Here is a 26284-nt window from a genome sequence, read left to right on the forward strand (position 1 = left end):
ACTTTTGCCACTAGAGTCTTTGCGAATGTCCTTTTGTTTTCTTTTTTTTATTATTCCTGATGTAAAGAAGCCTATTCCCTTTCTCATGCATCTCCATCACCTTACACTGCATGATATCTACTAAATTACACCTTCTTGAGGATGAGGCACCCTCATCATATCCATCTTCAACAAGGAGTGCCAAAGTCTCCCTGCAGCCCAAGACCTAGATAATGGTATCCATCCTCAGGAATTACACATGAACAGAGAGTGCTGCAATACTAGAAGAGGTGATTGCAACAGTTGAGGCAGAAGGTTCATCCTGTGGTGCATTATTGTGATTTTTGGTTAATATTTTCTTACAAACAGCACTTCTGGGTTTCTAATATGATGTTTGAAAACTACCACGTGCTTTGCTTTTGTTTTGTAGCCGATTCAGAAAGCTTCTCATACTCCCCAAGAGCCAGATAAATTAGGAAGTCAAATACAAGTCTACTCCCCATCTTCAGGTAAGTGAGGACTCAGCAGGGAACTTCTCATTCTATCTGTGAGGTTCTGGTCATGTCTCACTTAATCTGTCAATGCTGATTCTGCTCTACAGTGCTTCATCCCATGCCATAGTGTGAAAAAAGAAGTTCCCCCTCCATCCCCCTTCTCACAAACAGATATAAAAGCACTACTCTAGCTTTATTTTGCACACCTTGTGGAGGAAAAAAGTTACTATTCAATCTTTCCTGAAGAAATGCCGTATTTAAAAATCTCTCTGTGTCTGTAAATACTCTATATGAAATTTAAAATGACATGTATAATTAGTCACATTCAAGAACTAATACTGCATGCTTTTATTGGCTATGGAAATAATAGGCTGCTGACATGAGCAGAGTGAAAAACTGTTGAAAATTATATGGATGATGGCTGTTTCAAAACACCAAAGATAATATATTCTGGATATAGCTTCTCAAATTCTTGGAGAACTAAAAAATATTTTAAGCGTATTTTGAAGTTTTGAACCATGACATTAAAAGCTGAAATTCCCTGCTCCTCTGCAGCTGCAGAAGTGTGCTACCTTGCACCAAGGGATTAGTTTTGATTCTAGCATATTCTATAACAAAAAAAAAAACCTGAAGAGCTATTTCCTGGAGCAGTGTGTCTCTAATACATCTATGAATACAACTCCCTGGTTTTGTTACGAAAAGATTATTTTAAAAAAGGAAATGGAGAAAAATATAAAATATTACATTTTCAACAGCTAAATGCAGATAAGGTTGAAATGCCTCATAATTTAGCCAAATATCAGCTGAGAGTCCCTCAGTAGCCTGAATTATTTTCTAGATGCTGATTCAATTCTTTAGACTTTATCTTTTTTCACTTTTTTGTGGTTCCTAGAACCATTGGTTATATTTATTACTCATATCAAAAGCTCATTGCTGAAGAACAATGTTTTCAAATTTAAGAACGAACAACTGTAAAGAAAATAAGTATTAATTAACATGTTAACCCATCGATTGTCACATCATATTTGTTTGCATGCTAGCTTTATAATATGTTAATAATATAAGTACAAGTGACAGTGACTATAAAGTACATTAGAATAATGCTAGGAATACATACTAATCTGTAAGTTCAGTGTTACTCGTTAGACCTAGGATTGAAGACATTTTTCCACAAGTTCCCCAGAAGAGAGAATTCTAGATTAAAAATATGGTTTTTTCTTGTGAAATATATTCTGTCATTCAGAGCACCTGAATGTTGTTATCTGAAAAGAACACTGAACTTACTGATTAACAGTATGGTAGTTAAAAAATGAGGTGCCACCTCCTCCTGAAGTTTCTGTGACTGTGATATGGACAGAAATATTTCCTTAATTAAAACTAAAGCTAACAGTAATGATAACAATGAAATGTCATTGCTGTATAGCTTCAGTTATTTATAAGTGTAACATTACTTTCAGATTTCGCTCCCCAGTTTTAAAATATCGTGACAGTGAGTGCTTTATTTATGTAGCTAGTGAACATTTTTCCCTAATTACTTACTAGATGCGTATATACTTTTTTTAAAGTTCTTTCATTTTTTTTTCTGTTTTCTGTATCTTCCTTCTCTGCTCATTTTAAAATCTTTTTCATCGTCCCTGTTTTGATGGACTGAGTGATTTTCTGTTTTCTAATTTAGTGTCCCTTAACTTCCTTGTTTTTCACTTGAGTCTTTCAAGTGACCTTTCAGCATCTCTTAGAGTACATTTCAATCAGGCTGTGTTGAACAACCTTTCCACACATAATTTGACATTTTTTTCTATTTTCAAGTTATTTTGGAGTCAAATAAGCTGTCTTTAAGCTACAAATGCTTTGCCTTGTCCTCTCAGGCTATTTTCACTGGTTCAGTCAGTGTAGCAATAGCAATCCAAGAATTGCAATTCAAGTCATCTGCTCTTTGCCAGGAAATTCTCTTTTATGGCTTGATCTTTTTGATTCGTCTACTCTGAGGAATTATTAGAATAATACATAAATTACCAGGAACTGAATACATCATAGAAACAGATTCAAATAAAAGATTGAAAAACCCCTATAGTTACTAATTCAGTTACAAACTTAAATACTTTAAATTTTTTCAATATTTCTATCTTCTGAATATGTATCTTATTAAAATGATAACATTATTAGGAAAGTTGTAATTATGGAAGTATATACTGAAGAAATGCACATATGGAAAAGAATTAAATGAATGTTAGGGTACAAGTATGTCTACATGCATGTTTTAAGAAAGGGTATGCATAAGAAGGTTATTTTGCCTGCTGAGGATTAGAAGTTACATTACTAATTCTGTGTAACTGAAAGTAGAAGCCTAACTGTGGCTTTTAGTTTTGGTTTTGGATTTGGGATGTTTTGTTTGGTTGGTTGGTTTTTTTTTTTAATGCTACAAACCTTTTCTTTCTAATCCAGGTAGGTTTGTTTGTGGGTTTTTTAAATTATTATTTAATTATTTACCTTATTAATTCAAGTTTTATCTCTCCTAGGTGAACCTAGTGAGGACTGGGGATTCATTGTGTTTGAATGTAAAAAGCAAACAAACAAACCAGCCAGATGAAACATTACAGTGAAAATGGCTCTAAGAATTGTAAGATCACAAGTTTTATTTTCAACTGTTTCTTAACATTTTTTTTTACTCAAAATGAATAAACTACTTTAAGAAAAAAAAAAACAACAAACAAGCCAACAAAAGACTTGAAATCTCTAATGCCAATTTGCTTGTAAGAAAATCAACTCTCACACTTCTCAATCTATTCAACACTCCAGACAGATGTAAAAATTGGAAAGCAAAATAAGCAATAACTCTACTAGAGGTTAACTTTAAATTTCTGTTGAACTTTGAACTCAGGTATTAAGTGAAGTTATCACACTGGCTTTTGGACAGAATTGCTCTATTTAGAGGTAAGGAGGTGCAAACATTTTTTTCGGTGTAAAACACCACAGGCTGTTTTTAAGATTGTTTTTAAGTAATATAGATGACCACAGCTTCTTCTAATGAGAGAAAACACTACTTGAGTATGGTCAAATGCAAACCTTTAGAGTTGTTGAATACGAATTTTGCCACATTTTCATATGTACACATGTTCAATTAGCATGTCTGTACTGGTTTTATCATTCAAGGACAATAGCCAATATTTCATTGCCTAAGTAAAACAGATTTAATTGCTAAACAAGATTTCAAGGAACTGAACTTCATTTTAATCACAAACAAGCTGCAAGGCAATTTTCAATTACAGCAAGCTTTTTATTTTTATCCAGCTGTGTATCCCTGCTGATTCCTGAAATTACATGTAAATTGTCCCAGATTTTGAAGTGCTACACCTACTGAGGTTTTTCTTTTGTCAGCTGCTGAAGTGTCTGTGATTAGAAGCTCACTAAATTGGCATTTTTAAGATTCATTACCCCACCCTGTTTATTTTTGGACTGAATGATTGAATATGAAGAAGATTTTGTTGTCCCAAGGGACATTATTCTCCCTAATTAGGCTGTTGGTACTGCCAATTGCTCACCTATCCTGCAACAACTTCAAAAGGTAATACAGAAACTAAGCTTTAGAGAAGAGTCTATGGGGTATTGAGGAATGAGGTCCATTTCTCCTGTTCTTAAAAAAAGTTTCAGTTAAATTCTCCCTGGAATAGTTCGCATCATGATACTGCCTTTAAAGCTTTACTATTCTATTAATTGTTCATACCTTAGATTTAGGGATACACACCTGTCTGTACTATATTTCACTCAATGATTCATATTTATAGCTATATATTTTGGTGAGAAGAGTCTTTATTTGAACTCCCAAGGTTGCCTCTTTTCTTACTATAATTACACGTGACGTTAACAGAAAAAGAGAAGGTCCATTTTTATTCACTGTTAACCCACGCATATACTCAAATGCAAATGAAATAGATTTCAAAACTGAGATCTACTAAACATATTGTGATAGATAAGAGTTCTGTGTAGCAATGTATTAATGAGTGTTAAAATGGGCTTGTAGATTGCATTTGTTCAGCAGGAGTTCAGCATTTCAGATGGATACAGCACAGCAGTCTTGGACACTGACAATGTGTATCCTTATGAACAATAAATGAAAGCTTTGTTACCCATATTTGGTAAATTAGATAGAAAGATTGACAAAGTAATGAGTTAGAGATAGTTGTATTTGCATTTTCAGATGCAATAGTATAGACAAATTAAAATTGCTGAATTCCAAAAATTGAACTGAAGGTTTAAATTCCTTCTTCAGTTCCATATATGCTGTCTCCGTGCACTTCAGTGCAACTGAGAAAAAGGTTTATGGTTACAAGAAATAACCTATCCCAGGTAGACGAGCAATGAGTAACTCAAATTGGGGCCTCTCACTAGATATCGAAATAACTCAGTCATGTGTTGGTGCCTCTGAGTTGACTGTGAGGTCACTACAACGCACTTTTCATTTTAAAGTAGGATAAATACATAGATAGTAAATAGATTTATTAAATTCTTGATACCACCAAGTTCAGAAGTGTATTTCCACAGCTGTGAAATGCTGCTAAGATTAGCTATCAATTTAAACTTCAATTAAATTAGTAATTAAATGCAAAATATTAGATTTTTTACTATTTTTTACTACTGAGTTGTTACGAAATAAAGATAGAAATCTATTGCACTTAATAGTTGCAGGCCACATTTGTTGATACTAATCTGAGGATTTTAAGCTTTTACAAAACTAGTCACATGTTTCTTCTGTTATATTATTCCTCTAAATTTTCAGTAAATGCTCTTTTAAAAGAGGAAAAAACCCTACTCTCTCAGAGACAGTATTTACCCTTGATGATCATCATTACAACATCATTACAACAGCAATTTTCAGGTTTCTTTTGGGAGAGCTGTGCTATTGACTAATGTCCTGAATGGATGCAAATCCATGTGTAAAACTATACAGATAAATGTCAATATTCAAATTCATATTTTTATTTGCTCGCAGTGTTGTAGCAAGTCAAAAGTAACACAACTGAAAATATTCTAATCACTAGATTGTGCTGAAAAGAAAACACCTTAAAGGTAAAGCTTGACTTAATTTACTGCAACTTTTGCCAACCATTTTGCCCTGTGGTTTTTGTCATTATAATATCCTCCCCTGTCAATAACCACCCACTACTGCATTTGAACATTCAAGATTGCAGGATTTTTTAAATCCTTCCAACTGTAATTTTAAAAAGGTTGTGTTTTATCCTTCAACTTACGATTCAAAACATATTTTACTACAACAAACCAGAACTCTTGACTATTTTGAAACAAGTAAACTGCCTTGAAATTGTACCCTAAGGACCAAGAATATGAAGATGAATTTATTCACTTTCTGTTCACAAAATACCTTTTTTCCCTCTTTTTTTTTTCCTTTTGTTTTTCTTCTTGACTCTATCAAGGCAAGATTGCTACTCAAATAACACTGCAAACAATAGTTGTAAATATTTTTACGACAAAATGCTCTTAAATGTTGTGTTTAAATATAACACAATCATAATGGAATTCCATTTTCCTTTCTTAAGTTAGCTATGTATGATCTACAGATCTAGCATTCTCCACTTGTGCATTACTTTGCCTTTTCTTTACATTTGTCACCTATAACTTCCTTTCAACCTAAAATAAAAAAGGATTAAATTAGGCAAGTTAGCAGGCTAATAGCTAAAATACATGTAATTTTAAAATATTGTACACTAAGCACTTTCAAAAAAGTAAGAATAGAAACAGTATAAATTTATTTTTACTTCTAATAAGCATACGTGATTTAACTTTTTGTGAAAACAAACAAACAAAAAACCCACACAAAAAAACCCAAACAATAAACACCACTTTCTGGCTTCACAGGAAGCTTGTTTGGATGGAGAAATACAGTAAAACAGAACACTAGTAACAAAGTATTCCCAATTATAGAAGAAAACCTGCACTGAACAAGCGATTTCATCTGACGATAGAATGGTAACTAGAAGATGAATAGTGAAGTTTTCTTTAGAACTGAAAAATAAACAGGAAAAGGTATATACAAAAAAGGTTCTCCACTAAAATGACAACCACAGCAAAACCATTGAATACATTCATTTTGAAAGTTGAAAAGTGTAAGAGCATAAACTCAAGAGGAAAGGAAAAAAGTTAGTAAAAACTCTCAAAATCTTTAACACAAATTTCTTTGTACAAACAAAAAAAAACCACACACCAAAAAATAAAAAAAAACTCTAATCTATAGAAAAGTGATGTAAAAATGTCATTTAAAAATATTTTATTTTTGTTTAGTCTTTTATTTATAAAATATTTTAAAAAATACTATGATTGGAAATCTTTTTTCATATATCTTTGCTTAGTATGGGATATTGCATTCTGAATCTCATCAAGAAAGAGAGAAGGGAAAAAGTGTTAAGTGACAATAAAAATGTTCAGTCATATTATTACCACTGGTCTAGTGGACAGATTTGCCTTCAGTTCCAAAATGAGATTCATATCCAATATTAGCACTGCATGGCAAAATATCAGAATATCATATTATTTGAATAGCTGTTCACTGGATAAAATAATAAATTGAAGGTTCTAAAAATATCTATGGGAATTTTTATAGAATATTTAATATATATACATATGAGTTTGGGTAGTTTTGTATTTTTCTCCTTAAAAGACTAAAAATTACTCCATTTGGTTTATTCAGTCCATTCCCATCAAGCATTCCCTAGGCATCTCTGTATAATAATACATCTTGCGACTAAAGTCTGTGCCATTCAGCCCAATGTATTTTCTTAATCCTTTTTTTCTCAGTAATTTTTAATTAACAAGTATCTTGCTTTATCTCAGAAATGCTTGTAGGAAACAAACTATCTGTATCATTGCGAACACTGTACAAATAATCATTAATCAAACACAGACCAACCTTTCTTTTCTTGATAAACAGCAACTGATGAACAAACCTGCTGTCCTGGTTTCGGTTGGGACAGAGTTAGCTTTCTCTTTGTGTTTTAGATTTAGTAGGGTATTCGTTGTAAGAAGAATGTTGACAACACTGTTGTTTATAGTTGTTGCTGAGACATCAAGGACTTTTCAGCTTCCCATATTTTGGCAGTGTGCAGGTACACAACAGGCTTGTGAGATGGGAGCATGACAGGAACAATTCCTAGCTAATGATTTGATTTTAGATTTAGCATTAAGGCCCAGATTGGTCAATGGAATATTCCATGTCATGCAACATCATCCCCAATACATAGCTAAGGGTTGGCTGGGTTTGAATTCTATCTCTCTTTTGCTCTTTCATTCTTTTTTCCAGATCTCTCTTTTTTGGAGTCTCTTGTTCTGGGATTGCAGTTTCAGAACTTTTCTGCTTTGGAATCGCTTGCTGGGATGGAATGAACGTTGATAACATTGGGGATTTTTTTATCATTATTGCTTTCAATTTTAAAATTGTTCTTACTTTAACTCATGAGTCTCTTTCACTTGAAATCTTTTCCCTAATCCCTGCGGGTGGGGAAGGGTAAGCAAGAGCTGTGTGGTGGTAAGTCTTAGTATGATACTTATTCTAACTCTGACATTATTAACACTAGTAGTTAGCAGGGACTGGAGCAGGAAGACAGGTGGATGATTAGATTATAATATATATACAAAAGATTTCTAATGGAAACAGTAGGAATCCTTGAGGACGTCAGGTCTGCTGAATAGATTTCATAAGATGATAACAGTATGTATTCAGGGTAAGAAGAAGAACCAAGTATAATGCCAAGATTTTGAATTAATGACTGATATTTTTCCAAAACAAAACCCATAGATTAAAGTTATTATGAGATTTTTATGATTACAAATAGATTCAGACATAAATTTCTTAACACAGCTCAGTTACTTGACCAAAATATTACCAAGTGGTAAAATTATGCTAAATAAAATTCAAGAAACAAATGAGAAAACCAACATAATCTGATCATAATCTGTCATAAACTGATATTCACAGTGTAATTATACACATCTCCCTAGTTATGTAGGAACACACCTTTTTTATATCTCTATGGGAAAACTCTTCTGAATTTCTGTATTTCTGTACCAATTTTTTTCAGTTAAAAAAAATAACAAGCACAATGGTAGTCAGACTCATGATTAAAATAATAGAGAATACTTTGTGCATATCCTCAATTGCGGGAGATGAGTGAGGACACCTGACACGATCAATGTGATCAAACAAGTGAACCTTTATTTGCATACACTCAGCGTGCTTTATAGCTTTCTAAACAAGACTTGGCAATCTATGATTGGTTACAATACAAACAATAGCCCACCCCTCAGTATGATTGGTTGCTTCCCGGAAGCAACGTCAGCATGGTGTCAAATTCCCTTTCTGCATCCAGGCACATGCTCTCAGGAAAGGCTGGATTGTTCACATGTCCGTTGATTCTCAGGTATCCTTCCACACTCAATGATTAATCACATCCCACAAATACTGAATAATCTGCAGAGCAATTCATGAAAAGCAGAGCTTTCTTGTATGTTAAAGTTTAATTGTCAAGAAAGATAGTGTATGGAACTGCATCAAATAAGTGTATGGAACTGCATAAAATACGCAAGAAGTCCTGTTTGTCATAGCTATTTCCACCAGAGCTATTCCCAAAGCTCACCATAAGTGCTTGAATACACTAGACACAAGCTAGCTCCTTGTGAGAGAGGTGGGGGTGTGGGCATATGCCTGCTAGGCAAACACAAAGGAAAGAAATATAGACATGAAGTCTGAAAATACAACAAGTGAGTTGACAAGGACTTTAGACAGCAAGAGACAGAATGCTCAACTGTTTTTAAAAACATAAAGATTTTTTCTTAGTGTGAATGACCCTGCTGGAGAGAACACAGCTTTAAGCAAGGATTTTTGTTGTTGCTCTTTATTCCATGGTGTAGTTAAACAAAATGTAAGACCACACAAGAGCCTGTAAGCAATTTAGATCTCAATCACAGTTGCCTTTCTGTATCTATAAAACTGTATTTCCACATCTGTAAGACTCTGAGGACAGTTGTTTAGATTTCCCATTATAATCTGTTTAAAAATGTGAACTCTACATTTTCCTGTAGCATTGTCTATGCTGATTAAGTGTAATACAGAAGAAGTACAGAGACTGGAATTAATAAAGGCATAATTAAGTAATTCATATTGATTTAGAAAATAGTAATGTTGCTAATGCCGTTTTGAATCTGTAAGCGTAAAGGTGGAAGAGATCTCTCTTAATTTTCAAGCAATTGAAAAGATTCTCATTGTGCCAGAAGCATTTATTTAGGTAGCAATAAAGAGACTAAATTACTCTAAACTAAGCTTTGAAAAGCGTTATACTGAAAAGAATCTTTGTTGGATTTTTAGTCAGAAATATAGATAGGTGACTACATTAACACCTGGAAAGCGGTAACATCTCCCCCTCGCTTGCGCTGAACTTTCTTTATTGTCAGTGAGACAAAACAAGAGCTCTTAAGAATCTAAAGGGCAAAGTGCTGAAGTGGGAAATGTTATCCTTTGCTTCTTATCCTGAAATGGCAAACCTGTGGTCTGGCCTTTTGTTGCTTAAGAAGTTCTCTTCCTGCTTTGTCACAATGGATTAAATGACTCCATGCCCCAAAGCTTGTCCCTTACACTCAGCTCAACACATCTAAAAAGAGTTCATTTTTTGCAGCAAACTGTGTGCAGTAAATCCTGTACTAATATAGCCCTATCCCAAACTTCTCTGTATTTTAGGTTTATGAAATCTTTGTCTTAGCAGAAATTAAGCTACATATTTGTTTATAGTCATTGTAATAGGTTTTATATTATATTTTTCTGATATAACTTATTCGTCAGGTAAGGGCCAGAGCAGTCAGAAATACCATCACCAAATCAGTGATAATGCTGGAAGCTCTGGCAATAGTTTTCCAGCTTTCACACACTGTGACTGCTGCATGAATGCTAAGACAATAACAACTTTGATTAACATTACTATCTGAACAAAAAAATACTGAGGTGGTAGATGCAGACTTTATAAGCCATATCTACAAAATAAAGATGCAAAATTTAGAAGCATGTAATCTATCTGGAGGAAAAGTTCAGTCCATTATCCGTAACTTAATGAACTTCTCAGCAGCTTATTTGCATCAACAAATAGAACCAACAAATTAGAGCCATCTCAAAGAAACAATTTTAGGCACTTGCAAAAAAGAGTATTTTCTGTTTAAGGGATGGGAGTTAAATACAACTCATCAATTGTAATGTATAATAAACCTTAGTAAACCCCTCATTGTTTAATATCTAAGTTAAAAAAAATGGTTAAAGGCAAGTAATTATATAAATTTTGAGAAAAAATGTTTAGATACCTCGATTAGTTGATTAAGAGCAGCTTTTGTTCAATGTGCTCTGCCATAAATTCAAAAACATTGTAATTCAACAGTTTTCGTTAGCAATGCTCAATGCGACTCAAATAACATCTGTAATAGCTACTTACAAGAGCTGGCCTTTTACAAACAGTAGAAAAACAGGATAAGGGGAATGTACACTCAGTATGTCACCCTAGAGTCAAGAAACAAACAAAAACCTAGCACAAATAACAGCAATACATTATCTGTTTTCCAAAATGGAAAGTAAAAGAGCATGAGAGGTCTTTTCCACTGCCAAGGCACTTTGCTAAATGCCCTCTGGAAAGACATTTTCTTCTGAACTATATTAGGTCAAAAATGAATGTGGAAGAAAATGGAATAGATTTCAAAGTGCTTCTGATACATATTTATTTATATATTTATTTACTGTTTTAAGATGGTGAAAGTGTATAACTATATGTGCTTGCCTCAGGCTTGATGATCTGACAGGGCAGTGTGCAGGGGTTGCCTGGTTTTTACCAAGATCTTGGGACATATAAGCTGTTAAAAGCCTTGATAAAAAAATATATATGATTTAAATTCCAAAATTCCTGGCTCAGTTAACAACTTTAATATAAATATGCATGCAAAGATTAGAACAATTGAAATTGAGATAAAACATCTTGCTCTGCTACCCACTGTTTCCTAATGTGTTATCAGTTCACTCAGTCTTTTTTTATCCTTGAGATTTTTATTAAGCAATTAAGTCATTTTATTAAGCTACTCAGAGGCTTCAGATCAGATTGTACTTGCTGGCTTTGATTACCTCCTTTTCATACTCCAGTACTGGTCTCCCTGTTACACCCGAAAATGTGCCCCTTTGTATCCTTTTTTTATCTGAAGAATTTCTTCCTTGATGACAATTAGAAACATTCTTGGTACAGAGGGTCAAAACAAGGATATGGGCGAATTTCCCGTGATAAGGGGAGACCTCCTAGCAGCCTTCCAGTGTCTAAAGGGGGCCTACAAGAAAGCTGGAGAGGGACTTTTTAGAAGGACATGTAGTGATAAGATGAGGGGTAATGGCTTTAAATTGAAAGACAGGAGATTTAGATTAGATCTGAGGAAGAAATTCTTCACTGTGAGGGTGGTGAGGCACTGGAACAGGTTGCCCAAAGAAGTTGTGGATGCCCCATCCCTGGCAGTGTTCAAAGCCAGGTTGGATGAGGCTTTGGGCAACCTGATCTAGTGAAAGACGACTTTGCCGATGGCAGGGGCATTGGTACCAGATGATCTTCAAGGTCTCTTCCAACGCAAACAATTCTATGATTCTACATTCAGAGGGGATTTACCCTCAGCTTGGATGCCTTTTACACCCATGTCCAAAATTATTTTAATCCATCTGTAAAGTGATACCACAAGTATATTAAAAAACTTGTCATGATTTTTTCTCAGTTCAGAATATATCAGAGTGGACGATCATTCGGCTTAATGATGATATGAAATGATAAAAAATCATAAAGACCGCATAGAGGGTTGAGAACAATATTTCTAACTTGTTTACACTTAAAACCTGCTACTTAATTACTTAATTTGTGTCCAGTTTGACCGCTAGAAACTGATCTTCTATTCATTCACACTCACCTAACATTAAATACCAAATAGAACTCTTATCTTCTCCTTACTTCAAATCAAAAAATAAAAGGAAACTGAAAACGATCCAATAGCCTTTTGAGACCAGTAAATCTAAATAAATTGTGTATCTTGAAATGTGAAAACAATCAAACATTAACAAATTCATTCATTTCATGTGATAACAGTAGTATCTCCTGTTTACTTCTGAATGATTTCTAGGACACTAAACCATTAAATAAATTTTAAATGTGCAGGTCTTCAAAATATAGTTCATGACTATGAGTTATTCATCTCATATCCTGTTAAAATGACAGGATGATACTGCTGCTGACATTATGGCTTAAGATGCCTTTAACTTTGACTGGTGGTGGAGAACATAAGACTTTTTACCATTTTATATAATCTAGGAATATAGATTCTATTCAGCGTGTTTTCTGAATCCCAGAACTTACTGCCCAGATGATCTGTCAGCAACTGACAGCTGAACAAATTTCTCTAATGGAGGCATCAGAAGTAGGCAGACATAAAGCAATACTGGATTTGGTGTTATAATTTCGAATTTAGACAACAACAGTTTGCATATATGTACTTTATTTTATTTGTCCCTTATCACTTGCAGTTTTGTTTCTCGTCTAGAAGGAATATGTTTTACTTTTGTTGTTATTTCACATGGATGTGTTTTGTACATATTTCGAAGATATAGAGGTTTTTAGCTTAAAAAAAAAAAAGACAAAAAATAGACTACTGATAGGACAGCTGAAAAAAATTTAAAAATCCTTGTAATAGCTTTAAAAATTTTAAGATCTTTAAGATTTTTTTTCAGTTAATTAAGGCCATTTTCTTGCTACATTCTGCAAGAGCCATTTAGGCTCAACAAGATAATAGCTTGAGCAGTTGAGTACCACATATGGCGCGTTTCTTGCTGAAAGCATGAATTCTTGGCTTGGAAGCACTGATATTTTAAGCCACACGATCTGATCAAAACAGGACATTCTTGCAATCACACTGGAATCTGTGTATGTACATTCTCAGCTCTATGCAGACTCCATATATTCAGAACTAATTACAGAACTTCAATACCTATAACAAGTCATCTACAAGAACTATTTGATGCACTTATAGATCATTTTGATCTTCAGTAAAGATCTGAGTCACAAACAGGAAGGAAATAGATATGCCTTGGTTTAGAGATACAGTAGACTATCGTAAGTTTCTTTGAATCTAAATATGAAAAGATTAATTTCCTTATCCAATTTATCTTATATTGGCAACGTTTCGAGCAAAATTTCCACAATTTTTTCCCCTAAGAAAATCCAAGAAGTAATAAAGAGATATTGTAGATATTCCATAATGTTTAATTAAGTTTCTGAGGCTGGGTTACAATTGTTTGTTCAGAGTTACACACTAGAGAAACAGTGTTTATTTCAACATTGGGCTTCTGTCTTTGGTGTTATTCTTAGATATCTCAAATGTCCTAAAGAGATAACAGATATCCCATCATACACAACCGGTCTGGTTAACTATTTGTCTAAAGTTACCTTATGCCTCATACCTGTAAACTTTATAAACACCCTTTGTATAGTTACCATCACAATGAAGTAGTGTCATAAGACATACCATGGAATCTGAGGATTACATTGTCTGACATAGTTTACAAATACACTAAGATGCCTTTTCCTAAAGCCCATAAAATACGACTAGTATCAGAGACTGAGAAATGCAACTGTTGCAATTGGTTACTGGTTTTGAGTAAGTAAAATTATATCCATGTAGATTGGGTGGACTGGCAGACTGGGAATTTTAGCAATTCTGAAATTAAACATATTTTTATTTTTTAAAATTTCCCTTAGGATTTGGCATGAAATGCAGCGTGATATCTGATCCATATTTAATGATATGTAGGAGAGACGACAACAGAACTGTTGGTGACAGTAGTAGCCCAAAACTGGTAAAGACGTGGAACAGTTTTACATATGGTGAGAAACTACTGAAAAACTTTATTCGTCTGACATATTTATCACTTGCATGTTTTTCTTTCCATTTCTTCACAAAAGGAAAGAAATGTACAATATCTCATGTTAAATATCAAAACTGAGTGCATGACTGCAAAGATATTTGTGACACATAACAACAATCTGCAGCATATGGAATTGTGTGGTGTAAGACTGCACAAGAACTACAGCTGTCAGATCTTATTTGCTCATGATAAATGATGTAATCCATTACATATAAGCAAATAATGCTGACATGTAAGAGAATCTAAAATGCATTTTTTTGCCTCAGGTATGCATCAAAACAGCATAACTTATACGAGGGTGCTTGGGATCCTACAATCTATCCCTGACACCCTTTAGAGGGGAAAAAAAAAAAAAAAAAAGAAAGTGATTTCCTATCTATCTAAGGATCTAAGGAAAGTGTTAAAAACATCTTGAAAGAATTCTCCTATTCCCCTGCCCCCCCCCCCCCAAAAAAAAGAAACCACAAAAAAGCTTATTTGTTTAATTTGACTTTTTTTTTTTAATATTAGAATTGGAAGAAGGATCTTGGTGTGGGCCTGAAAAACTGCATAAGGGGGTTGCATATGAAAATTAGTAAATTGAATAGTTATGAGCACACTTCGAGATCAATTTTTTCCAGATTAGATGGACAAGACTTTTGGTGTTCGTTGCTCTGATTTGACAGGGTTATTTTTGACTTATGTGATAGGCATTGGGTATCTGAACCAGCATGAATAATTTTCTGTAAGAATAAATAAATTAGAATAAATCAAGCCAGATTCTTTTGCTTTCTGCGATAGTGGGGGTTAAGTACTTGTGAAGAGAAATCAAAATACTTAACTGAAGCACCCAACTCTTTACCTTGACAACCACTTACTCTGTAGAGTAACGCTGTTGACCTAAAATGGTAGGGGTGAGTCAGCCCAAAAGAAAGACAAAATAATTAAAATTTTGGAAAATAAATAAATAAATGAAAGAATATTTTTATTCATTTTATATTAATTTTGAGTTTATATAATTACAAGATTATATCTCCTGATTGATAATATTTCTCTATTAATTTCCTAAATTCTGCTTGGAATTCTACCTGCACCTGGCCATTGAGGTAAGGTTTTTCCTATGAATTTCTAGAGCAATCCTAATTTCATGACTGATTAATAAGAGGTTTCATTGGTGACCATCAGCCACTGTGAAAGCTGATCCTTGTTGTTACCCTTCACTTACTACATTTCACTGGCATTAGTAATCTGCAAGGGTATCTTTCCTTCTTACCCTACAGCAGCTTAAAGAAATTAACTAAAGTCTTTTAAAGAAGGGCTGGATACCTGGATCCTTGAATCCTCTGAAGAACTTTAAGAGATCTGTGAGGCACCATATACATATCTTTGACTTGCTGAAGTTTTCCTTTTTATTTTTTTTCACATTTGGAATTTTTCTTGTTTCTGGTATGGAGGCTGATTCAGACAAGGTATTACACACAACAAGTAGTTCAAGAGTTTCGTGTCTGAATTCTAGCAGCTTATTATTTCTTATTATATCAAACTATTCCAAGGCTTTTATCCTGTCACTTCTTCAGACAGATTTCTTATGAAGGTTTTGATGAAAGAATTTTCCTTAACTTCTCCACAGTGTACATCAATACAAAGAATTAAATGAATTTTTCTGTTATCATCTTGTCTTTTTTTTCAGTACTACTTCAACATGAAAAGAGACTGCAATTATCTTTCTCTCCATTGCCAGTTCTCTGGAAGACACTAGTTTAGTAAAGTTTTTGAAAATCTTATTATCATTTATTGCTATTTATCGCTACTTAATATGAATACCTTCAACATGTTTTTCTTTGCTATTTTTCATCTTGCTACCTTATTATGGATGTGTATATAATTTCTGAGTCAAATTAAAAAGAAATAAATAGTGTGATTTTGAATGTGTTTATCCTCCCTACGTTGCTAGACTGATGTTAAGTTTGAATATATCATGCACACTACAGAGGAGACTTTTCAGGCTACCTTGCCACCATCACTCAGAATCACTAGATACTCACAGGTTTTTTTTTTTATTTATTCCCCAACAGACAACACAATGACATGAAAAGTAAATTTTCTTCCTTGTGAAAATCCTTCTGCTATGCTAAGCCAATGCAAGCACTAATAGAAATTAAGAAGTTTATTAGGATAAAAGTTAGTGACTCTAGTCATACACGGGTAAAAGGAAAATTTCTTTTAAGCCTCTCTTGAGACTTCTTTAACAACAAAATAAGCTATGTAGATCTAGAAGTAAAATAAATAAAGTGCATCCCATTGATAGGGGTGTGTTTGTCCTGATAATTACAAATCCTTCCAAACTGGGACAAATTTTAGTTGCCTGTTTATTGCAGTTTTAAATGCACTTCATGAGACAAAAGTCCATAGGAGACAATCCTCGATGTTAATGACTATCTATAAAAGTTAATGGAGTAAAACGTTAAGGCTATATTTCTTAAATTCCAGAATAGCTGCACAATTAAGGAGGGAGTTTAAGATAAAAGATGATGTTTAAACATACAAGCAAGTCTCTGACAAAAATAAGTTATTTCTATTAATCGAAGTATATGATTGCCTGAGATATGTCTTCCTTATGAATGAACTACCATTAGTATTAATATTCCTTGTACTATTTAGTATAATTATTCATTTACAACTGGTTCCTCTTCTTATTAGATATTTTCTTAGGAAAAATATTACCTTATAGTAGTGCAGTATAAATAACTGTTTTCAGTTAAAGATGTTTAAGAGAGAAATTAATCAAATATATTTAAAATGTTTATGATCAAAAAATACTAATCTGTTTCCTGATACACATTGTTTTGAAAATAATAACGATCTTGTGACTGCAGAAAGAAAAATAATGGGCTTACAAGTTAGAATTCCTGTAAGTTCTTTAATTTCATTCTCAGTTTGCTAACTAATTGTGTGTGAAAAATCATAGGTCACCCTGAAACAATCATTTAAGTCCAACTTACTGGACTGTGTATCATTAGTATATATATTTTCTTTTTGGTTTTGTTCAACAACAATCAATTGGAAGTGCCTGCCTGAATTGAAAGTTCAGAATGATAAAACCAGAAATATAAAACATCATTTTCAAAGACAAACAATACTTGTTGCCAAGTTTTAACTGAAGTAAATCTTGTCACACAGTATTTTTATGACATTACTTGAAATACATTACTATCAGCAAAGAGACCCAGCCTTAATGAAGGCATTAATCCATACGAATAGCTAAGAAACATGCCTCTGGCAGTCAGGTAGTATGACAAATGAAGAGTTATAAGAGGAGGAAAAAAAGGAGAGAAAGTTTTGGAGAAGACAAAATCCATGGAGTAGTATACATGTCTGGACAGGTACATGGGAAAAGGAAAGTCAGAAGGGTGTGATACCTGAAAAGGGTTAGGGTTATGTGATGCACATATATCCATAAACCTGACAAGAAGAGCTGTTTACCACAGCTACCTGCATGTGATAAACGTGCATTGGAAAAGAAACCTGGACTGAAAGTAGTTGTACTGGTTTCGGCTGGGATAGTTAAATTTCTTTGTAGCAACTTTTAGGGCACTATCTTTTGGATTTGTGCTGAAAATAGTGTTGATAAAACAGTGAAGCTTACCATTTACCCTTGGGAGGCCAGGGATGAGGCCCATGCCTCCTCCCTTTCTCTGCTGCAAGTTTGCCAGCAGGTTTGTTTTATTTTTCCTTCTTAATATGTTATCACAGATGCGCTACCACCATTGCTGACTGGCTGAGCCTTGGCCAGAGGCAGGTCCAACCTGGAGCCAGGGAAGCTTCTAGCAGTTGCTCACAGGAGCCACACCTGTAGTCCCTTCCCCACTACCAAAACTCCTCCACACAAACCCAACGCACATATTTTCATAGATTAATCTAAATCTACTTCTGCTATTAATTTATTTTCACTTTGTGCTTCTGCCCCCAAAAAAACTAATTTTCCACATCAGTTGTTAATGCTAAAAATGTAGCAACTAAAGCTTTCTTTTAATGTGCTGGCTTTCTTGAGAATTGTATTGAGTCAAAGGTTTTAGATTTGTCTTAACAATTCAGTTCTTGTTTCTTCTTATAGAATCATAGAATCGTAGAATGGTTCAGGTTGGAAGAGACCTTAAAGATCATCTAGTTCCAACCCCCCTGCCATAGGCAGGGACACCATCCACTACATCAGGTTGCTCAAAGCCCCATCCAACCTGGCCTTGAACTCTTCCAGGGATGGGGTATCCACAACTTCTCTAGGCAACCCGTTCCAGTGCCTCACCACCCTCAGAGTGAAGAATTTCTTCCTTGTATCTAATATAAATCTGCCCTCTTTCAGCTTAAAACCATTGCCCCTTGTCTTATCACTACATGTCCTTTTAAAAAGTCCCTCTCCAGTTTTCCTGTAGGCTCCCTTCAGGTACTGGAACACCGCTAGAAGATCACCCCGGAGCCTTCTCTTTTCCAGGCTGAACAGCCCCAACCCTCTCGGCCTGTTCTTCTGGGCTTTTCTCTTCATAGGCAATGTGCAATATTTAAAAGTTGAGATGGCCCACAGAATGGGACAGAGGAAAAGCTGGTAGTTAACTATGTTGTTTAAGATAAGTGTTAGTCAGACATTTCTCCTGATCATGGCTGCAGTTAGCATACCTAGACTGAAGACATCTCTGAGCCATTAAATAGCTGTTCTAGTCAGCTGTGACAGCACAACTTTTATTGTAGCAGACATCTAGAGATAAATTCAGAGCAAGTTTCAGCACTATTAGTGCTTCCACTGAACTAATTTAGATCAAAGTAGGGAAGGTTATTAACACAAGATTAAACGAAAGTATCTACCAGGCAGTCTGTTGAACAATTAGAGAAGTGACATGATAATCTTTGACCATGTTATTTGGATCATCTCCATTGTTTTACTCTGGTAAGAGGGAAAATCTTGAGGAACAAAGTCTATTTTCTGAGCATTTCAGTAATATGAAAATATTGTATTTACATAGAATTTTGTGACTGGTGCATAAACTTAGTGCACTCCACAATCTGCCCACCTCACTCATCGTCTTCAGCTACATCAGAAGCAATGCTTTCAAGTTCACTGGCTAGAAGGATGGCTGATACGATGTAGGGGGCACTGGCAACCTCTTTACAGACCTACTTTAAAGGAATATAAAAACTTTGTGAAACAGAAAAAAAAATCCAAGTATCACTGGTGTTTGTGGGCAGAAATACTTTGTGAAGTAGATGAATAAAATATTTTACTTCTCTTAATTGAATATAAAACAACCACTATCAAATGAGCTGTAAATAATTTAAAAAATATGGTTTTATCTGATGCAAATTGACTTTAGAAGTTTAATCTGTACCAATGCATGCTGTAGAGATCAAAATTAGTCTCTTTTAATGAAAACAAATACTGATGAATTACTAAAATCCTCATAAACACAAGATTTTTTTCCCTCCTGAGAAGGTCATCCTGGTTTCCTAGACAACATGACTTAACTAAGTAAAAGGTGATAGTTCAGATGTTTTTCTTATGAATCAATGTAGTTTCACTTGTTTTATTGCAGTCACAACAAATGCTGAAAAGCCTGTTTATTAACATTATTTACCTATTCATTGTAATTTATCAGGGGAGTATAAATTGAACAGCAAAGCCATGGAACAAAAGGTTTTGCTGAAACAGGTAGGACTTACACAATGCAATAGGTAAGCAATTTTCAAAAGAGAACTGGGATGGGACTAACAGAGCTAGAAGGAGTAAAGCAAGAATTATGGGAGATAATATAGTGAAGCATTGAAAAGTTGAAAGGAGGTTGTAGCAAGGTGAGTGTCTGTTTCTTCTCCCAAGTAACAAGTGATAGGATGCTGCTCACCAGCCTAAGCTGCAGCTCCAAGGATGTCATTACATCTTTCGCAGCCAGGAGGAAATGGCCTGCCTTTTGTAGGCAGGGCCTAAACCTTAATTCGATCAATACAAGCCAGCTGGGTGATAGCCATAATAGGATGAGAGGAAACGGGTTCAAGTTGTGCCAGAGGAGGTTTAGATTGGATATTAGGAAAAATTTCTTCACTGAGAGGGTTATCAAGCATTGGAACAGGTTGCCCAGAGAAGTGGTTGAATCTCCATCCCTGGAGGTATTTAAAAGACATGCAGATGTGGTGCTTAGAGACATGGTTTAGTGGTGGACTTGGCAGTGATAGGTTAACAGTTGGACTTCATGATCTTAAAGGTCTACTCCAACAATTCTATGATGCTAAATTGAACACAGGGCCCTGTTAAGAATGACTCATGCGTGAAATTAAGTTGAAAAGAACAGGAATTGACATACCTGAAGAAAGATTGTTTATAAATTCATGACAAAGTGCTGAGTAGCACTCTGAAAAAGATAATGTTTTCTAAAGAAGTTTTCAGTATTTACTGGCTACCATTTATGTCTTGAATATACTTCACAAATATACAGAAATCGACACTAAAAGTAAGTTAAAATAGTCACAAACACCCCTTAGACTCTATCCTGCATCATTAAAATGTTTTAAAAAAGGAAAAAAAAATAAAGGCATGAAACTGGAGAGACAACACATCATTTTCTTTTGCCATTTACAGACTTATCTCCACACTTTTTGTGTCATGTCTGCAATCAAACAGATCCATACATGTGTTCAAATGATTAAGAATCCAAAAGTCTTTTATGATCCATTATATAAAAGCCTGTTCAGCTACTGCACCAACAGACATCTCTGGGTCTTCTCACTTATTCCTACAACACTAAAGGATCACTCAGTACTGTACATTTCATAGCATCAATACTACAACCGTATACCTCAAAACTGGCATTCATTGTATATTAGATATGTATTTCATTTATTTTTTTTATATATATTTTTTTTCTCCTATTACATGGCTAAACAGTTTTGCTGATATTTCTGAAGGATCGTAGCTGACCAAGGTTTTGGTTTTCTTATTCCTGGGAAACACAATATCATTGAACTGTTTAGTTAGATAGTTTTTCCTATCATTTTTAGAAAAGCATTGAAAGAAAATACAGGTATTCTTGGATATATTTGAAAAAAAAAATAAGGGTAGAATGCAAATAAAAGAATTTCTTTGAGTTTAAAAATGGGCATAATGCTTCCAGCTTTCAATACTAGTTATGGTAAGGGATTTCAATTTGAACTAAATTATTTAGTAATATAGCTCCACGAAAATAATAAAATCACATTCTACATAGATTGTATACAATTGTACTTAAATAAAATTGTAAGAGCACGTTTTCAATTTTAAACTTACCATATTCCTCTGTATCCTTGTTTTTCTTGTTATTACATATGACTCATTAGTCTTCATTCTTATCATGTCTTAAATGCATGAAATTCAACTGAATATTTGTTCATTTCATTCACATATTTAAGTCAATGTTAATCTAGCATAGAAAACTTTCTTAGCAGTTGTCTCTTTTACTGAAATCTGACATCTTTTCAACAGCAAATTAAGATATATTCAATCCTGAGTCTTAATGAGAAACTTATGCACCTTTATTTATTAAACACTAGGAAAACTTTATTGAAAGTTATTGTTTGCAAAGCTGAATAATCAAAAGAAATAATATAACAGGACTAATCTTATCATGTTATGCATTGAAACAGTCTTCTCTATTACAATAACATTAGAAATAAATATTTTCCTAGTGTGTGGAATACATGGTTCTTACAGAGTAAATAGTTTATATTTTGTTTCTTCTATCAGTGTATTTCTATGATACTCTAAACCTTCTCCGAGTACCAAATTATTGGTCACTAACTTCCGTGATATGTTCTTTGCAACAACATTTACTGATATGTGATGTAGCAACATGACGGCATTGCGATGTCAAATTTTAACATAGTGATTAGAGGCTTCTGTTATCACTGTATCTATTGCTAGTCTAATAGCGTGTTCTAACAGTATAAAAACACTCAGTATAGTTTGGTCTGGGCTTTCTCCACTGTTTCCCACTTTCCTCTCTCTTTCTTGTCACTGCATATAGACATTCATATCTGGCATTGGGTCAAAAGTGGAGTTAAAAGAAAATCACATACCTTCATCTTCTTAGCAAAGAGCCTCAATAGAGTAGAATTGACACATATGTGTGGCAGACTATATACCCAAACAGCTGTGGGAGTAAAAAGAATGAAAGGTAAGAAAGGCTATGTGAAGAATGCTCTTCTTATACCTTTATAGTATTTGATTGTATCATAAAATGTTTTGTTTTGATATCAGTGACATAGGAGATAGTATCATCAACAGTAATAGTAACTGGCAGCTTCCAAAAGGTAAACTGATTTTTGTAGCACCATTATGTAACGCACGATGTAACTATTACTTATGTCCTATTATCATTAATAAAACACAAGTTGAGAACCAAGACATAGAGACAATAAGGTCAAAAAGAGCCACTAATTTTATGTGCCTAATTTCACATAACCTGGACCTGATTTTTAAAGAACAAAAAAAATATATTACACTTTATGTATTCAAAGCACAGCTCTAAGAATCTTACGGTGCAATTATGAGTACCCAGTTGTTTTGCAAATCAGACCGCAGGGAATAAATTCAGTCACCCAGAAAATGATGAAGAATACACAATCATTGTCCACTTGTGGAAATGCGTTTTAAGTGGCTTATCCAGAATTACTTGGGAATGGCAAAGCAGAGATCTGGATCCAGATCATTTCCCTGGGCATTTCTCAGTTGCTGTCTCCACTACTTCATCCTTTTTCTTCCTGCAGGTCTCTGCCTCATTTACTTAATGCCTTCCAATCTTTGCAACAATGGAAGCAGGAGTCCTGCAGAGAGCCGTCTCCCCTTATATTGCTTTTTTAGGTCATGTGGTAAAAAGCTCATCTACACACTCATAAAAGAGCACAGAGAGACAATGGCAGGGTGCACAATTAATACCCTGCCTGGGAGCTCCCAGTCACATCCCAGAAGAGTCATCAGCCCACCAAAGGCCCATCTCAACAAGACCAGAGGAGCACAATGACAGGCAGGAACCGAAATTGAAGACTTGAGGAAGGGACACTGTTCAGGAACTGTCATCAGCCCCATTCTCCAGGCATGAAACACATCAAGATTGAGTTAATAGAACCAGCTCTCCAGATCACCTTTCAGACTAAGGTGATTTGCTGCTTAAGGATGTAGGACACATTACGGGGTACAGGGAAAGAGCATTTTGGGATTGCACAGGATTTCTTATGAGGTGTTTAAAGGAGGAATCAAAGGTGGGAAAAGGGAGGGATTTTGGTGATTTAGGGAGGAACAAGTGTGGGAAATATAAGGATGAGGGAATAAAATTGTCTATTCTCAAGTAAGAAGGGGCTGGTCACTATGCCTTGTCTGATTCTTTATTAAACTCACTTTCAGCTATGTTTTGATAAGGGTGTCTTTGTTCATGTGCACGTATCTGTGGTACGGCAACTGGAGTGAGTGTTGTGGGTGTGTGAGTGAGATCAAGTCAGACTAACCAGTGAAGAGGTGAAGTGGCCTGGGAGCAAGAGGGCATCTAAGGACCTCTCTGGGTGTGAGAGTGTCAGTGTGTCTCTAAAGGTAAGAGCACACGGGGTTGGGAACCAGAGAACTCCTGGCCACCTCTGTATGTGTGTACATGTTTGTGAGTGTGGTGGTCTTTACCAATGACTGGAGTAGGGCTGTGGCTTTGAAGACTTGTATGTCCAGATGCCAGCAACAGGGAATACTGGGATCCAAGGACAGCTACTGGGTGTCTGTTGTTGCCCAGCTGGCAACCAAACACCACACAGTCCCTTCCTCACCCTCCTCTCCCCCCAGGGAATCGGGGAGGGAATTGAAGGGGTAAAAGGAAGGAGGCTTGTGAGTTGAAGTAAGAATAATTTAATAATTGAGATAAAATAAAATTAAAAGTAATAATGAAAATAGTAATGATCATACTAATAATAAAATAACAATAAGATAGTTATTGCTGCACAATGCAATTGCTCACTACCCACTGACCAATGCCTGGCCCTTCCTGGCTAGCAATACAAGAGAAGGGAAATCTTAAAACCACAAACCCAAAAAAGAGAGAAAGCTTCCCGACCAGCCTTTGTCTATATACTAAGCATGACTTTGCATGATATGGAATATTCCATTGATCAATTTGGGCCTAAACCCACATCCTAAGCCAGGGATTGTGAATCTGTTGCTCCAGCTATGCTCCCTCCCATCTTATTGTAGACCTGCACGCTGGCAAAGCATGGGAATTTCAAAAGTCCTTGATTTCTTAGCAACAGCTAGAACCATCAGTATATTATCAGCATTCTTCACATACCAAAACCCATACTAAATCCAAAACACAGTGCTATTCTAGTTACCAAGAAGAAAATTAGCTCTATCCCAGCCAAAACCAGGACAGTGGCTGAGCCCAACTGCTACAGTGATCAGTATTGCACATATGTATATTTATTTCCACTGACAAACCTCTGTCCTGCTCAGCAAGAAAGGGCAGCAGGATGAGGCCGTTGGTGCTGTCTGTGTCTATGTGAACGTTTCGTGTGCCTGTCTGTGATCTGTGTGGCCAGGCCTGCATATAAGTATGTATATATGTGGCATATATGTGTTCTCTGTGCCTATGTGCCTATGAACACATTTTCAGACTCACTACAGGTTGGACATGAGAGCAAGGAGCTCTAACTCACCTCTCTCAGGCTGTCAAATCTAGCATGAAATATTTTCCTCTAACAACTGCGACTTACTCTCAGAATGGTATGTTGTACAAACTTAATGGATCAAGCAATGCATGGTATAAATGGTGTGTCGTAAGCAAGTAAAACAGTAAGAAGGTGTGCACATAAAGGGCTCTTATTAATATGTCTGGATTATATTAATCATCATTTTTTCTAACTTTTAAGTTTTTGCCTTTATAACCTCCTAATATGCCTTTGCTAAGACTCTGCAATATCTTTTCCATCTAAGGGTTTTAGCAAATTTTCTAATATTTAAAAAGAAAACGAAACTTAGAAACACAGAAAAAATCCCTTTCTGTATCGTGAATGATAAGGTCTTTGTGTCAGGACTTCTATGCGACTTGAAAATGCCTTTTAAATATAATCTATAAAATAACATACAATTATCTATTGGATTTTTTCATATTCTTTGCATGGAACATGCACATTATGTTCTTTTCTATTTGTGTCTGGCTGTGTTATGATCTTTTTTGTTCTCAAACAGTAAACGATAATCTGGTAATCTAAATAACCCACTGGGTTTGAATATGTGAAAGCAATCTCTTTTTAAAACTACTAATAAATATAAATTGCATGAGACTGCACATACTGAATCTGTTCAGAAAGATATTTTCAAGCTAGACTTCCTTAGCCTAAATAAATCCTGCATCAGCAAAATATGAAACTGCCAGTATTAACAACAAGGTTTAAAGGTCCGTTGGGGAGTGGAAGAATTGGAAAGGGAAGCAGACTTTGGACTTCCTCTGCTTATAGCACAGAGTATAATGTCTTGGGTTACAAAAATGTTTCTGTCCTTTTTTTGTCAATTTACCATCATTTTAAATTGCATTTGTTTCATCTTTATTTCTGCATTCTGATTGAAGTGTAACTATGAGATTCTAGGTTTATTTGTGTGTTTTGGCAGATGCATTTACCTTGCAATAAAAAAAAATATTTCCAGAAGCATGCTAAGAAAACTGCAACATGCTGACCATACCTTTGCTGATACTTAAAAAGAATATGATTGCTTAGTACTGTAGATGTAATGATGATTTGAAATGGTCGTTCTTTGTTACTGTCAAAGTGAACTATTGGTGACAAGACTTGCTACACCTTTTGA

Source organism: Tauraco erythrolophus, chromosome 5 (assembly GCF_009769465.1).
Source record: "Tauraco erythrolophus isolate bTauEry1 chromosome 5, bTauEry1.pri, whole genome shotgun sequence".
Taxonomy (NCBI): Eukaryota; Metazoa; Chordata; class Aves; order Musophagiformes; family Musophagidae; genus Tauraco; species Tauraco erythrolophus.